Raw genomic sequence first — 14,288 nt, forward strand, 5'->3', positions numbered from 1 at the left:
AACTGTAGATTTTCATTCAATTTTGTTACATACAGTTGTCTTTTGAAACCACTATACTTAACCTAATTTCATTCTCTGACACTTTGTTCCTTAAGTTCTTAATTTCCTTTATAAGTTCAGTTCCTATATTATGCACACATATATATTCATACACTTTTAGATAAATGCATGAGTAGAATCCTATGCACTTTGTAAATACTCCTTTTGTTTTAGTTCAGTATGTTTTTCTACCTTTTGTCCCTTTTTCTTCTTACTCACTAGTACCTCATGGACTTGCCTCTGATCAGCTACTATGATGTTGGTTCACGATTTCAGTGGCTGCAGAATATTTCATAGTATTGTTTTCAGCTATGAACATAGGTTCTTTATGCACCACACAAGAGCAGTTGAATAAAAACTGGAACACCAGCCTTATGGCAAGGAAAGGGTTTTTATTTTTGGTGATGTCAGCCTGAAGACAAGAGTGAGCCCTCAAATTCCTCTGGTCTCCCTGAAAGATGGGAGGCAAGGGGTTCTGAAGGTTTCAAGGAATGTGGCTGCTTGTAGGGAAGGGGAACCTGTGGTCTTGCTGGTCAGAGCTTTCCCACCAGCCTGCCTGTGGCCCTGGGTCACTGCTTGTGGAAAGGAGGAGGAGGAGATAACAGAATCTGCAGGTAGCTATCCTTGGTTGTCTGCCTCCTTGGTGGATGGTGGATTCTGGTGCCAGAAGCCCAGGAGTAAGCAGGGAAAGGGGATGAGTGCTTTGCTTTTAACCCCATATATGCTGGGTTTAATGTAGGGGAACTGATATCAGGGCCAGAATCAGTATGACTATGCTTCTCACTCACACTTTTGATAACCTTCATATTTTTTCTGACTCAATTGCTATTATATCAATGCTAGAAAAATATGTTGAAATTATGAAGTTCAAATGGTGATTGAACCAGGGGTGATTTGGTCCCCCAGGGTACACTGAGCAATGTTGGGAGCTTTTTGTCCGTCATGCTGGGGAGGATGGGCGGAGGTCAAGTATGCTCTAAACATCCTATAATTCACAGGACAGACCCCATCACAAACAGTGATCTGGCCCAGAATGCCAATTGTCCTGATGTTGTAAAACCTTGAGTTAAAGAATATCTGTCTTTTTAATATTTATAGCTGCATTGAGAATGTTTCCCAACATTAACCTAAAAGTAAAGAACCAAATGAGAGGAAGAGAGGTGTTTATTTGGGATCACAGGAGCACAGATTTAGGTAGAAACTCAAATAGTGTCCCCCTGGGGAGTAAAAATCAGGGCTTTTGAAGGCAAATAAGGGAGGGTTGCCTTACAAAGAATGCTAACTATAGTTGGTGGCAGAAAGCAAGCTAAGTTATCGAAGTACAATTGATTGCAAAGGCTGCCTAGAGGGAGGCAAAAGTCCTCACTGTAATGAGCTGCCTTCTTCTCAGAACTTTTGGTTCCTGGCTCAGTTTGTAAGTTCATGCTCTGTCTGACGAGGGCATGCATAAGACCCAGTTCCTTAATGGCTTCTGGCTCCATTTTAAACCCCTTAGACACGTGGCTCCATTTTGTTTCATATTTCACATCCAACACCTTGTAGCAGTTCACATTTCTGCCAGCAAAATTAGAGAAGAGCCCTTTGCTACTAGTTCATAAGTTCTCACCCTATCAATGTGACAGCTCTTTAAGGTTTTTCCCAGGATGATGGGAGTTAAAGAGGTTTCTTCTTGCTTTATTCAACTATAAACTGAGTTTAAGCAAAGATTTATATATTTGGTCACTATTTTCACTTACCTGTTATTACTATATGCCCATTTGTCTATTCTTATCAGCTTTTCAAGTAATTTTTACAAATTATTGTTTTTCAGTTGTGTTGGGGGCATATTTGGACCATGAAAAAATTTTAATTTTATTTAGTTAAACATATATGTTTTCTTACTTCTGAGTTTCTTAACTTAATTAAGATAGTTTTGACCACCCATATATTTTATGTCATTTCTAGAGGCTCATCTAAAATGCTTGGGTTACTCTTACATTGAGGTATAACCTCTCCAATTTTTTGTAAGATATTTGAGTGAGGGGAGAAACCTAATTTTCTGAAAGATAGATAGCCATTTATGCCAGCTTTCATCAACAGTTCAACCTTTCCAAATTAAAATAGAACCTTGCCATATACTTGTCCATATATAATGTGACCTAACTCCTGATTCATTTGACAAATAATAGCTGAGCATCTGCTACATGCCAGAACATTCTAGAAACATTTTATATTGTATTATGTCTAGGTCCTTGCCAATTTAATTACTAATTCATATTAATATCATTAAATTATTTTTTGTCATTTATTCAGTTAGTGTTTGATGCTTCATTTAATTTTATTTATTGCTGTTGTTTTCTAACTATACTGTTTAACATGGTTTTATTCCCCTTGTCATTTTTTTAATTTCCTGACTTTTCATTTTCCTAAATTAATTTCTATATAAATGAAAACATCTTTGTGAAAACACAAAGCTAAACAAGCATGTGAAGGCCCTACTTGTTGGATCTTGTATTATAATCGAGAAGACAGAGGTCAATGAAAACATTTGTGTATGACATAGTGTCCTCAGGTATAAATCTGATGATGAAAGTTATTCAGTGTGAGAGGATTGATTGCCATGATGTGTGCACAATCTATAGAGTATGGTCTGGGAGGGCCTTTGCATGTTGGACAAAGACCATAAACAGCAATAGAGTGTGCTCACTGGTTTTGTCAAATAAGAGATCAAAGCCCAAGAATAACAAAGAAAAATGCCACACTAGAAAGGTGAGAAAGGGGCTTGCCACATCCCCTACTGGATGACATAAAAACCAATTAGTCAAATAAATAGGGCATGGGTACAACAATAACAAGTCTTATACTGTTTCATATAAAAAATGCCCAGCTTTCATTGTATTTTGTATATTCCCTTTTGTGAGCTTTTGGGTTGTTTCCTTTGCTTTTTTTCTCTTGGCGTCTTCCACATGTAGGGTATTTGATACGACACACTACTTTTGTGTTTTAGATATACCTAATTTTGTTCTTTTATTATTTTTCCTGGGCATAAAAGGAATAGAACAGGGCATAAAATGTCACCAGAACCAAAGGAGCTTTTCTGCGTCGTAGTCTCTCAGGGACCATTTGATCTTATTAGGTCTTTACTACTTCTCATGTCCATTTCATTTCTCTCTCTGTACAAATAGATAAACATATACGCATGTATACACACATATGTGTGTGTGCCTTTTGGAATGTGAGCAGTCCTCATTGCAAGGGTACCTGAGCTCATACTCCAAGGAGACTCTTATGATACAGAGGCCAGAACTCAGTCAACAGACGATAATAAAGAAAGGATTCATTTAATCCTACAAGACACCTTTGCAGCCAGATGAATAAAGTGCAAGTCGTACATAGTGTGGATGAGGGACGTCCTGTGACTTGAAGTTTCAACAGCAGCACGGAGGCCACCCCATTCCTCAACGTTCTCCGACACCATTTCTCATCATTCTCTCTCTGTTCATTCTCCTTGACACACTGGCTTCATTTTTTTGGACTTGAATTTCTGAATCAAGCATCTGCCTCAGGGCCTTCACAATGGCCGTTCCCCCTGCCAGGCACACACTTCCCAGATATGCTCCTGGCTCCTGAACCCTCTCCCTTGAAGTCTCTTTTCAAATGTCACCTTGTTTGCAGACCTTGCCTGAACACCTATAAAAACAATAGCACTTGCTTCACTTTCTCCTTATACCTGCTTTTGTCTTATTCACAGCACCTGTTGCCATCTGATATGTTACATAATTTTTTATTTGCTTATATTATTTCTCCATGACTTAATGTGAGGAAGTTTTCTCTTTCAGCACCTTATACTCATTTCCAAGGCAGTGCTGGGAACTTTGGTGACACTCAATACATATTCCCAAAATGAGTAAAAGAGTTTCTCATTAAAACTGTGGAATACATGACATCAAGGGGGGAAGCTGAGAGGGAGACAAATTTCCTAATTAAAGATGGTGCAAGAAATTCCCTAAAGCAGACTGAATCTATACACAAAATATTGAATTTTTTTTTGTTTTTATTGAGACATATTTGGCATGTAACATTGTATACATTTAAGATATGCAACATGTTGATGTGATACATTCATATATTGTAATATGATTGCCATTGTAGCTATAGTGAGTACTTCTATCATGCCACACAATTATCATTTCTTTGTTGTATTGGGAACAACCAAGATCTACTCTCTTAGCAAGTTTCATAATTGTAAACAATATTGCTGTCTATATTTAATACCCTGTGCATTAGAACTCCAGGACTTGTTGCAAGTTTGCACCCCTAAACAACATCTCCCCAATTCCCCAAGCCCTGGTCCTCGGGAACTATCATTTACTCCCTATTTTTGTTAGTTTGGCTTTTCTGGATTCCATATGCATGTGATATCATACACTTTACTCATGCATTGCTTAACAACAAAGATGTGTTCTGAGAATGTATCGTTAGGTGATTTCATCATTGTTTGACCATCATGGAGTGTACTCACCCAAACCTAGTTGGTATAGCCTACCTCACATCTAGGCTATATGGTACTGATCTTATGGGACCACCATCATACATGTGGTCTGTTGTTGACTGAAACATCATTATGCAGTGCATGACTGTATTTGTCTTTCTCTGTCTGGCCTCAGGATCCATCAGTGTTGCTGTGAATAGCAGGATTTTCCTCTTTCTCATGGCTGAATAATATTCCATTGAGTATAATTTCTATATATTCATCCATTGATGAACACTTAGGTTGTTTCCATATCCTGGCATGGTGAATTATGCTCCAATAGATATGGGAATACATATTTCTCTTTGATATCCTACTTTTATTTCCTTTGGGTATGTACACAGAAGTGGGATTGCTGGATCACGTTAATTCTATTTTTAGGTTTTTGAGGAACTTCCATATTGTTTTTGCATAGTTCCTAAACCAATTTGCATTCCCTCTAAACAGTAAACAAATGTTTCGTTTTCTACCTATGCTTGTCAAAACTTACCACTCGTCTTTTTATGGTAGCCATTCTGATAGGTATGAGGTGTATCTCATTATGAATTTGTATTGCATTTCTCTGATTATTAGTGATGCTGAGTATCTTTTCATGTACCTGTTGGCCATTTGGATATCTTCTTTGGAAAAATGTCTATTCAGTTCCTCTACCCAGTTTTTTAATTGGACTGTTTGCTTTTTGGTAATTGAGTTGTATGAGTTTTTTAATATATTTGAGACATTAATCTCTTATCCAATATATGGTTTGCAAATATTTTCTCCCATTCTGTGGGTCGTTTTTTATTTTGTTGATTTTTTTCCTTTGCTTGTGCAAAAGCTTTTAAGTTCAGTGTAATCTCACTTGTTGATGTTTGCTTTTGTTATTTCTGTTTTTGGTGTCATATACAGAAAATCATTGTCAAGACCAATGTCAAGGAGCTTCTTCCCTACATTTTCTTCTATGAGTTTAATGGTATCAGGTCTTATGTTTAAATGTTTGATCCATTTTCAGTTAATTTTTGGGAGTAGTGTTAGATAGAGGTCCAATTTCATTTTTATTACATGTATTTTTCCAGTTTCAAACACTATTTGTTGAAGAGACTCTCCTTTACTCTTGGGTCCCTCATTGAATAGTAGTTGGCTGTGTATGTGGGGTTTTTTTCTGGGATCTCTGTCCTGTTCCATTGGTCTGTGTGTCAATTTTTGTGCCAAAAGAATACTTTAAAATTTCTATAGCTTTTTAATATAGTTTGAACTCAGGAAGTGTGATGCCTCCAGCTTTGTTATTCTTACTCAGGATTGCTTTGGCTATTTCAGCATCTTTTGTGATGCCATACAAGTTTTAGGATTGTTACTTCTATTTCTGTGAAGAAAGACAATAAAATTTTATTACTTGTTACATTGAACCTATAGATGGCTATGGGTAGTATGAACATTTCAACAATACTAAATCTTCCAATTCATGAATACAGGATGTCTTTTCATTCATTTAGTTTTCTTTGATTTCTTTCAATAAAGTCTTGTAGATTTTTGTTGTGTAGATCTTTCACTTCCTTGGCTAAATTTATTCTTTGGTATTTAATTGTTTTTGAGTCTATAATGAATGGGATAGGTTTTTTTTTCAGATATTCCATTATTAGCGTATAAAAATACAACTGATTTTTCTATGTTGACTTTATAGCTTCAGCTTTACAAAATTCATTGATTTGTTCTAATAGATTTTTGGTTGAGTCTTGGGATTCTTGACATAAAAAATTACATCATTTTTAAAGTGACACTTTTACTTCTTTCTTTCTGATTTGGATGACATATTTCTTTGTCTTGCCTAATGGCTTTAGCAGGGGCTTCCAAAACTATATTAAATCAAGATTGTGAGAGTGGTATCTTTGTTGTGTTCCCAATCTTAGAAGAAAAGATTTCAGACTTTCACTTTTGGGTATAATGTTAGCCATGGGTTTGTCATATATGGTCTTTATCACATTGATGGTTTTTGAATTTATTTTGCTAATAATCTGTTGATAATTTTTGTATCTATATTCATCAGGGATACAGGTATATAGATGTCTTTTCTTTTACTGTCCTTATCTGGCTTTGGCATCAGGGAAATGTTGGCCCCATAGAATAAGCTTGGGAGCGGTCCCTCCTCTTCAATTTTTTGAGAGTGTTCAAGAAGGATTGGCAATAATTCTATTTAAATGTTTGGTAGAACTTGCCAATGAGGCTGTTTGGTCCTGGAGTTTTTTGTTTTGGGAGATTTTTGACTACTGATTCAATCTCGTTGTTCATTATTAGTTTGTTCTGATTTTTTATTTCTTCTTGTCAGTCTTAGTAGGTTGTAGGTTTCAAGGAATTTATCCATTTCTTCCAGGTTATCTAATATTTTGGCATATGATTGTTCATAGTAGTCTCTTGTATCCTATGTATTTATATAGTATTTATATAGTATCAGTTGTAAGGTCTCCTCTTTCAATCTAATTTTATTTGAGTCTTCTCCCTTTTTTTCTTACTTATTCTGACTAAAGATTGATGAATTTTGTTTATTTTGATGAAAAAACAACACTTAGGTTGATCCTTTCTGTTCCTTACTGGTCTCTATTTTCTTTATGAAATTAATTTCTTGACTAAAAAATATAAATTGTAGCATTTCAACTATGTGAGTAATGTTTGTTTGTTGAAAATTAATCAGATTGTTATTTTCTCTTCCCTGGTAGTCATACACTACATGGAGCCAAGGAAAATTACAGGAGTTTCACAATTTCTTCTTCTGGGACCTTCAGAAGAACACAAATTGCAGACCCTTGTATTTGAGCATTTCCTCTCCATGTACTTGATCACTGTGTTTTGAAACCTGCTCATCATCCTGGCCATAAGCTCTGACTCCCACATCCACATGCCCTTGTACTTTTTCCTCTGAAAATTGTCCTTTGTAGACATCTGTTTTACCACTAACACCATCCCAAATATTCTGTAAAACATCCAGGCACCAGAGAAAAGTTACAACCTTGGAGGATGCATCACCTGGATGTGTTTTTTCTTACTCCTTGCAGAGTTGGATGATTTTCTCCTGACTGTTATGGCTATGACTGTTACCCAGCCATCTTCTGCCTCCTGCACTACGTGGTCATTTTGGAGCACCAGCTTTGTGGAATTCTGGTTCTGGTATGCTAGTGCATCAGTGTCTTTTTTGCATTCCTTAAGACAAAGCTTACTTGTGTTGTGTTGTGTTGTGTTACAAAGTTACTTCTGTAGAGACTTGGAAATACCCCACTATTTCTGTGAACTCAAACAGTTGGTCCAACTTGCCTGTTCTGACAGCTTTGTTAATGAACTGGGTATGTATTTTTCAGCTGGGCTACTGTGTGGTGGTTCCCTGAGTGAGATCATTGACTCATACTTTGAAATAATTTCCCCTATACATGGAATGAGATCAGATTAAGGAAAGTACTAAGCATTTTGCACCTATGTGTCTCACTTCTCAGTTGTCTCCTTATTTTATTGTATGGGCCTAGGAATGGACTTTTCTTCAGCTGCTAACCACAGCTCACACTCAACTTCAACCCACAGTGATGTACACCATGGTCACATCCATGCTTAACCCATTCATCTGCAGTCTGAGGAACAAAGATGTAAACAGTGCTCTGAAATATTTTTGAGGATAGTGGCTATAAAAGGACTAATTGTCCTGGGGCTGTCCTGATGGTTCAGTGGTTAAGTTCATGTGCTCTGCTTCAGTGGCCCAGGGTTTGCCAGTTCAGATCCCAGGTGCTGACCTATGCACTGCTCATCAAGCCATTCTGTGGCAGGTGTCCCACATATAAAATAGAGGAAGATGGGCACAGATGTTAGCTCAGGGTGAGCCTTCTTCAGCAAAAAAAAAAAAGAAAAAGAAAAGAAAGAAAGAAAGAAAAGAGAAGAAGAGAGAAGGATTGGCAGCAGATGATAGCTCAGGGCTAGTCTTCCTCAAGGAAAAAAAAGGACCAATTGTCCTGGCCTAAATAAGGGCCCGGGATTATAGGCTTCAAATTCTTGTACCTAGAAATTGGGATTCTTTTTAAAAGATTGTAGACATTAAACTTATGCGTATTCATTATTTCCAGGAATTTCCATTTATTTGACACAACTTCTCTATACAATTTGTGTATTTCACTTTACTAACCTTTGTGATCTCTCAAATATCTAACTGTTTTTCCCTTTATCTTTTATTTTTGCAAAAAGGTTTTATTTATTTCTGTCTATTATATTTCATAATAAAGATTCAAATTCTAGTTGGAAAATAAGAACATATTTCTTTCTCATTGAAAAGATTTGTCAAAAAGTATTGTAAAATTCTTGTTTTTATTGTTGTAATATTGGTTTATAACATTATATAAATTTAGGAGTACATTGTTATATTTATTTATGTATTTATTTGAGGAAAACTGGCCCTGAGCTAACGTCTGTGCCCATCTTCCTCTTCTTCAAATGTGGGATGCCTGTCACAGCTTGGCTTGACAAGCAATGTGTATGTCCACACATGGGATCTGAACCCCGGGCCACAGAGTGGAGCACACAAACCTAAATGCTGCACTACCAGGTTGGCCCAAGTGTACATCATTATATTTTACTTCTATGTAGACTACATTGTGTTCATGACCAAAATTCTAGTTGCCATCCATCACTGTACAAGTGTTCCCCTTTACCTCTTTTGCCCTCCCCCAACCTCCTTTCCCCACAGGTAACCAATCTGTTCCCTACATACAAGTGTTTGTTGGTTGTTGTTTTATCTTCACATATGAATGAAATCATACAGTATTGGTCTTTCTCTGTCCGAAATTTTTCTTAGCATAATGCCCTAAAATGTCTATCCATGTTGTCACAAATGGCAAGATTTATTCTTTTTCATGACTGAGTAGTATCCCATTGTATATATATATACCACATCTTTTCTTTCCATTCATCTGTCAGTGGGCACTTAGATTGTTTACATAGCTTTTCTATTTTAAATATGTCACAATTAACATGGGGGTGCATATATCTTTCTGAATTAGTGTTTTAGTGTTCTTTGGATAAATACACAGAAGTGGAATAGCTGGATCCTATGGTAGTTCTATTTTTAATTTTTTGAGGAAGCTTCATACTGTTTTCCATGGTGGCTGCACCGATTTACATTACCAACAGCAGTGTACAAGCATTGCCTTTTCTCCACATCCTTTCCAACACTTGTTATTTGTTGTCTTGTTAATGATAGCCCTTCTGATTGGGATGTGGTGATATCTCATTATGGTTTTGATTTGCAATTCCCTAGTGATGTTGAACATCTTTCATGTGCTGGTTGGCCATCTGCATATCTTCTTTAGAAAAATGCTCAGATTCTCTGCCCATTTCTTTCTTTTTTTTTCCCCCTAAGGATTGGCCCCTGGGCTAACAACTGTTGCCAATTTTTTTCTGCTCTATTTCCCAACCCCCCTCCCCCGCCCCAAACCCGTACATAGTTGTATATCCTAGTTGCATGTCCTTCCAGTTGTGGGATGTGGGATGCCGCCTCAACGTGGCCTGATGAGCAGTGCCATGTCAGCGCCCAGCATCCGAACCCTGGGCCGCCGTAGTGGAGCACGCGAACTTAACCACTCGGCCATGGAGCCAGCCCCTCTGCCCATTTCTTAATTGGGTTGTTTGGTTTAATTGTAGTTGAGATGTATGAGCGTTTATATACTTTGGATATCAAGTCCTCATCAGATATGTGATTTGAAAATATCTTTCTCCCAATTGATAGGCTGTCTTTTGATTTTGTTGATGCTATTCTTTGCTGTGCAGAGGCTTTTTAGTTTGATGTAGTCACATTTGTTTATATTTTCTTTCATTTCCCTTCCCTGAGGAGACAGATCTAAAGCGATACTGCTAAGACTCATGTCAAAGAGCATAGGATCTATGTTTTCTTCTAGGATTTTTATGGTTTCGGGTCTTACATTCAAATCTGTAATCCACTTTGAGTAATTTTTGTGTATGGTATAAGATAGTGGTCTACTTTCACTCTTTGCATGTGGCTGTCCAGTTTTTCCAATACCACTTATTGAAGAGACTGTTCTGTCTCCATTATATGTTCTTGGATTCTTTGTCTAAAATTAGCTGTCCATAAATGTGTGGGTTTGTTTCTGGGTTCTCAGTTCTGTTTCTTTTATCTGTGTGTTTGATTTCTGCCAGTATCATTCTGTTTTGACTACTACATCTTTGTAGTATACTTTGAAATCAGGGAGGTGAGACCTCCAGATTTATTCCTTTTTCTCAGGATTGCTTTGGTTATTTGAGGTTGTTCATGTTCCACATAAATTTTAGGATTCTTTGTTCTATTTATAAGAAAAAATGTCACTGGGACTTTAATAGGGATTGTATTAAGTATGGAGATTGCTTTAGGTAGTGTGCACATTTTAACTATGTTAATTCTTCCAACCCATGAGCCTAAAATATCTTTCCATTTCTTCGTGTCTTCTTCACTTTCTTTCAACAAGTTCTTATCATTTTCAGTGTGCAGGTCTTTCACTTCCTTTGCTAAATATATTCCAAATATTTGGTTCTTTTTGTTGTAAATGGGATTGTATTCTTAATTTCTCTTTCTGCTAGTTCATTGTTAGTGTAAAATCAAAACTCATTTTTGTACGTTGATTTTATACCCTGAAACTTTACCTGTTTATAATTTCTAATAGTTTCTTGGTGGATTCTTTAGGGTTTTCTATATATAAAATCATGTCATGTGCAAATAATGACAGTTTTACTTTTTTGTTTCCAGTGTGGACCCCTTTTACTTCATTTTCTTGTCTAATTGCTCTGGCTAGGATTTCCAACACTATGCTGAATAAAAGTGGTACAGTGGGAATTCTTGTCGTGTTCCTGTTCTTAGGGACATAGCTTTCAGGTTTTCACCATTGAGTATAATGTTGGCTTTGGCTTTTTTGTATTTGGCATTTATTATGCTGGGGTACTTTCTTTCTATATCCATTTTATTGAGGTTTTCATCATAAATGGATGCTGAATCTTGTCAAATGTTCTCTCTGCATCTATTGAGATGATCATGTAATTTTTATTGTTTATCTTGTTAATGTGATGTATCACATTGATTATTTTTTGGATGTTGAGCTATCCTGCATCCCTGGAATAAATCCCACTTGATTGTGGCATATGATCTTTTTAAAGTATTGTTGCATTTGATTTGTTAATATTTTGATGAGGATTTTTGCATGTATGTTCATCAGTGATATTGGCCTATTTTCCTTTTCTGTGTTGTCCTTGTCTGGTTTTGGTATCAGGGTAACGTTGTCCTTGTAAAATGAGTTATGAAGAGACCCATCTTCTTCAATTTTTTTGAATAGTTTGAGAAGGATAGGTTTTAAGTCTTCTTTGAGTGTTTAGTAGAGTTAATCAGAGAAGCTATCTGGTCTTGGTCTTTTGTTTTAAGGTTTTTGATTATTGTTTCAATCTTCTTACTAGTGATCAATTTATTTTCAGACTCCCTGTTTCTTCTTGATTCAGTTTTGGGAGGTTGTATGATTCTAAGAATGTATCCATTTCCTCTAGGTTACGCAATTTGTCGATATATAGCTTTTCATGGTATTCTCTTATAATCTTTCATATTTCTCTGGTATCCATCATAATTTCTCCTCTTTGAGTTCTTACTATATTTACTTGAGCTTGCTCTCTTTTACTCTTAGTTAATCTAGTCAATGGTTTATCAATTTTGCTTATCTTTTCAGAAAACCAGCTCTTAGTTTGATTGATGTTTTGTATTTTCTTTTTAGTCTATTTCATTTATTTGCAGTCTGACTTTTAATATTTCCTTTATCCTGCTGACTTAGGGCTTTCTTTGTTCTTCTTTTTCTAGTTCTTTTAGGTGTAATGTTTATTTGAGATTTTTCTTGTTTGTTGAGGTAGGGCTGTACTGCTATGAACTTCCCTCTTAGTACTTCTTTTGCTGCATCTTATAGATTTTGGTATCAAATATTTTAATTTTCATTTGCCTTCAGGTATTTTTTATTTGTCCTTTGATTTGTTTATTGATCTAGTAGTTGATCAGTAGCACATTGTTTAGTCTCCAAATATTTGTGACTTTTTCACAAATGTAGTTGATTTCTAGTTTCGTTCTATCGTTGTTGGAAAGATGCTTGATATGATTTCAATCTTAAATTTGTTGAGACTTGTTTTGCTTCTCAACATGTGGTATGTCTTTGAGAAGGTTTCATGTGCACTTGACAAAAATCTGTATTCTGCTGTTTTTGGATGGAATGGTCTATATATTTATCAAGTCCACCTGGTCTAATGTTTCATTTGAGGCCAATGTCTTCTTGGTGATGCTTCTTCTAGATAATTTATCTATTGATGTAAGTGGGATGTTAAATTCCCCTAGTATCATTGTGTTGCTGTCAATTTCTCCCTTCAGGTCTGTTAATAGTTGCTTTATATAATTTGGTGATCGTATGTTAGGTGCATATATATTAATAAATGGTATGTCTTCTTGGTGGATTTTCTCTTTTGTCACTATTTAATGCCCATCTTTGTCTCTTCTCATCTTTTTTGGCTTGACATCATTTTTGTCAGATATAAGTAGGTCAGCACTGCTTTCTTTTGTCTGCCATTTGCTTGGAGTATCATCTTCCATCCCTTACTTTAAGCCTATGTTTTTCTTTAGAGCTGAGATGATTCTGCTGGAGGCAGCATATGTTAGCTCTTGTTTTTCAATCCATCCAGTCACTCCATTTCATATTTAGAATGATTATTGATATATGAGGACATAATGCTGCCATTTTATCTTGTTTTCTGGTTGCTCTGTATTACCATTGTTTGCTTTCCCTTGTGTTTCTGTCTTGTATTTCAGTTTTCTGGTTTTCCGTGATGTGTTTCTCAGTTGTCTCTTTTTTCATGTTTTGTGTCTCTGCTCTGAATTTTTATATTGTGGTTACCATGAGGTTTGTATAAAAGCTCTCACGGATAAGATAGCCCTTTTTTTGCTGATAGCATCTCATCTTCATTTGCCTATGCAGGTTCTGTCCTTTGCCTCTTCCTTTTCTTTGTTTTTGTTGACACAAATTATGCGTTTATTTTTTTGAGGAAGATTAGCCCTGAGATAACTACTGCCAATCCTCCTCTTTTTTTGCTGAGGAAGACTGGCCCTGAGCTAACATCCATGCCCATCTTCCTCTACTTTATACATGGGACACCTATCACAGCATGGCTTGCCAAGCAGTGCCATGTCCGCACTCAGGATACGAACTGGTGAACCCTGGGCCACAGAGAAGCAGAATGTGCACACTTAACTGCTGCATCACCAGGCCAGCCCCTGTTATCCGTTTTTATATTGTGAGTTAATTATGAAATTAAAGTGATTATAGTTGTATTTAATGCTTCCTTTTTCTTTAGTCTTTGTTATAATTAAGTGTTTATTAATCCATTCTGACATAGAGTTGAAATTTTATGATTTTGTTTATCATCTTGCTCAAAGTTTCATATACCTTTGCATTTTTTGTTTCAGGTAGGAGAGCTCTTTTCATGATTTCTTGTAAGACAAGTCTAGTCGTGATGAACCCCCTCAGCTTTTGTTCTTCTAGCAAAGCCTTTATTTCTCCTTCATATATGAAAGGTAACTTTACTGCATAGAGTATTCTTGGCTGAAAGGTTTTATCTTTCAATATTGTGAATATATCATTCCACTCTCTCCTGGTCTCTAGAGTTTCTTATGAGATGTCTGCTGATAGCCTAATGGCAGTTCCCTTGTGTGTTATGGTTTTTTTTCCAC

The sequence above is a fragment of the Equus caballus genome, chromosome 17 (assembly GCF_041296265.1).
Source record: "Equus caballus isolate H_3958 breed thoroughbred chromosome 17, TB-T2T, whole genome shotgun sequence".
In the NCBI taxonomy this organism is placed as follows: Eukaryota; Metazoa; Chordata; class Mammalia; order Perissodactyla; family Equidae; genus Equus; species Equus caballus.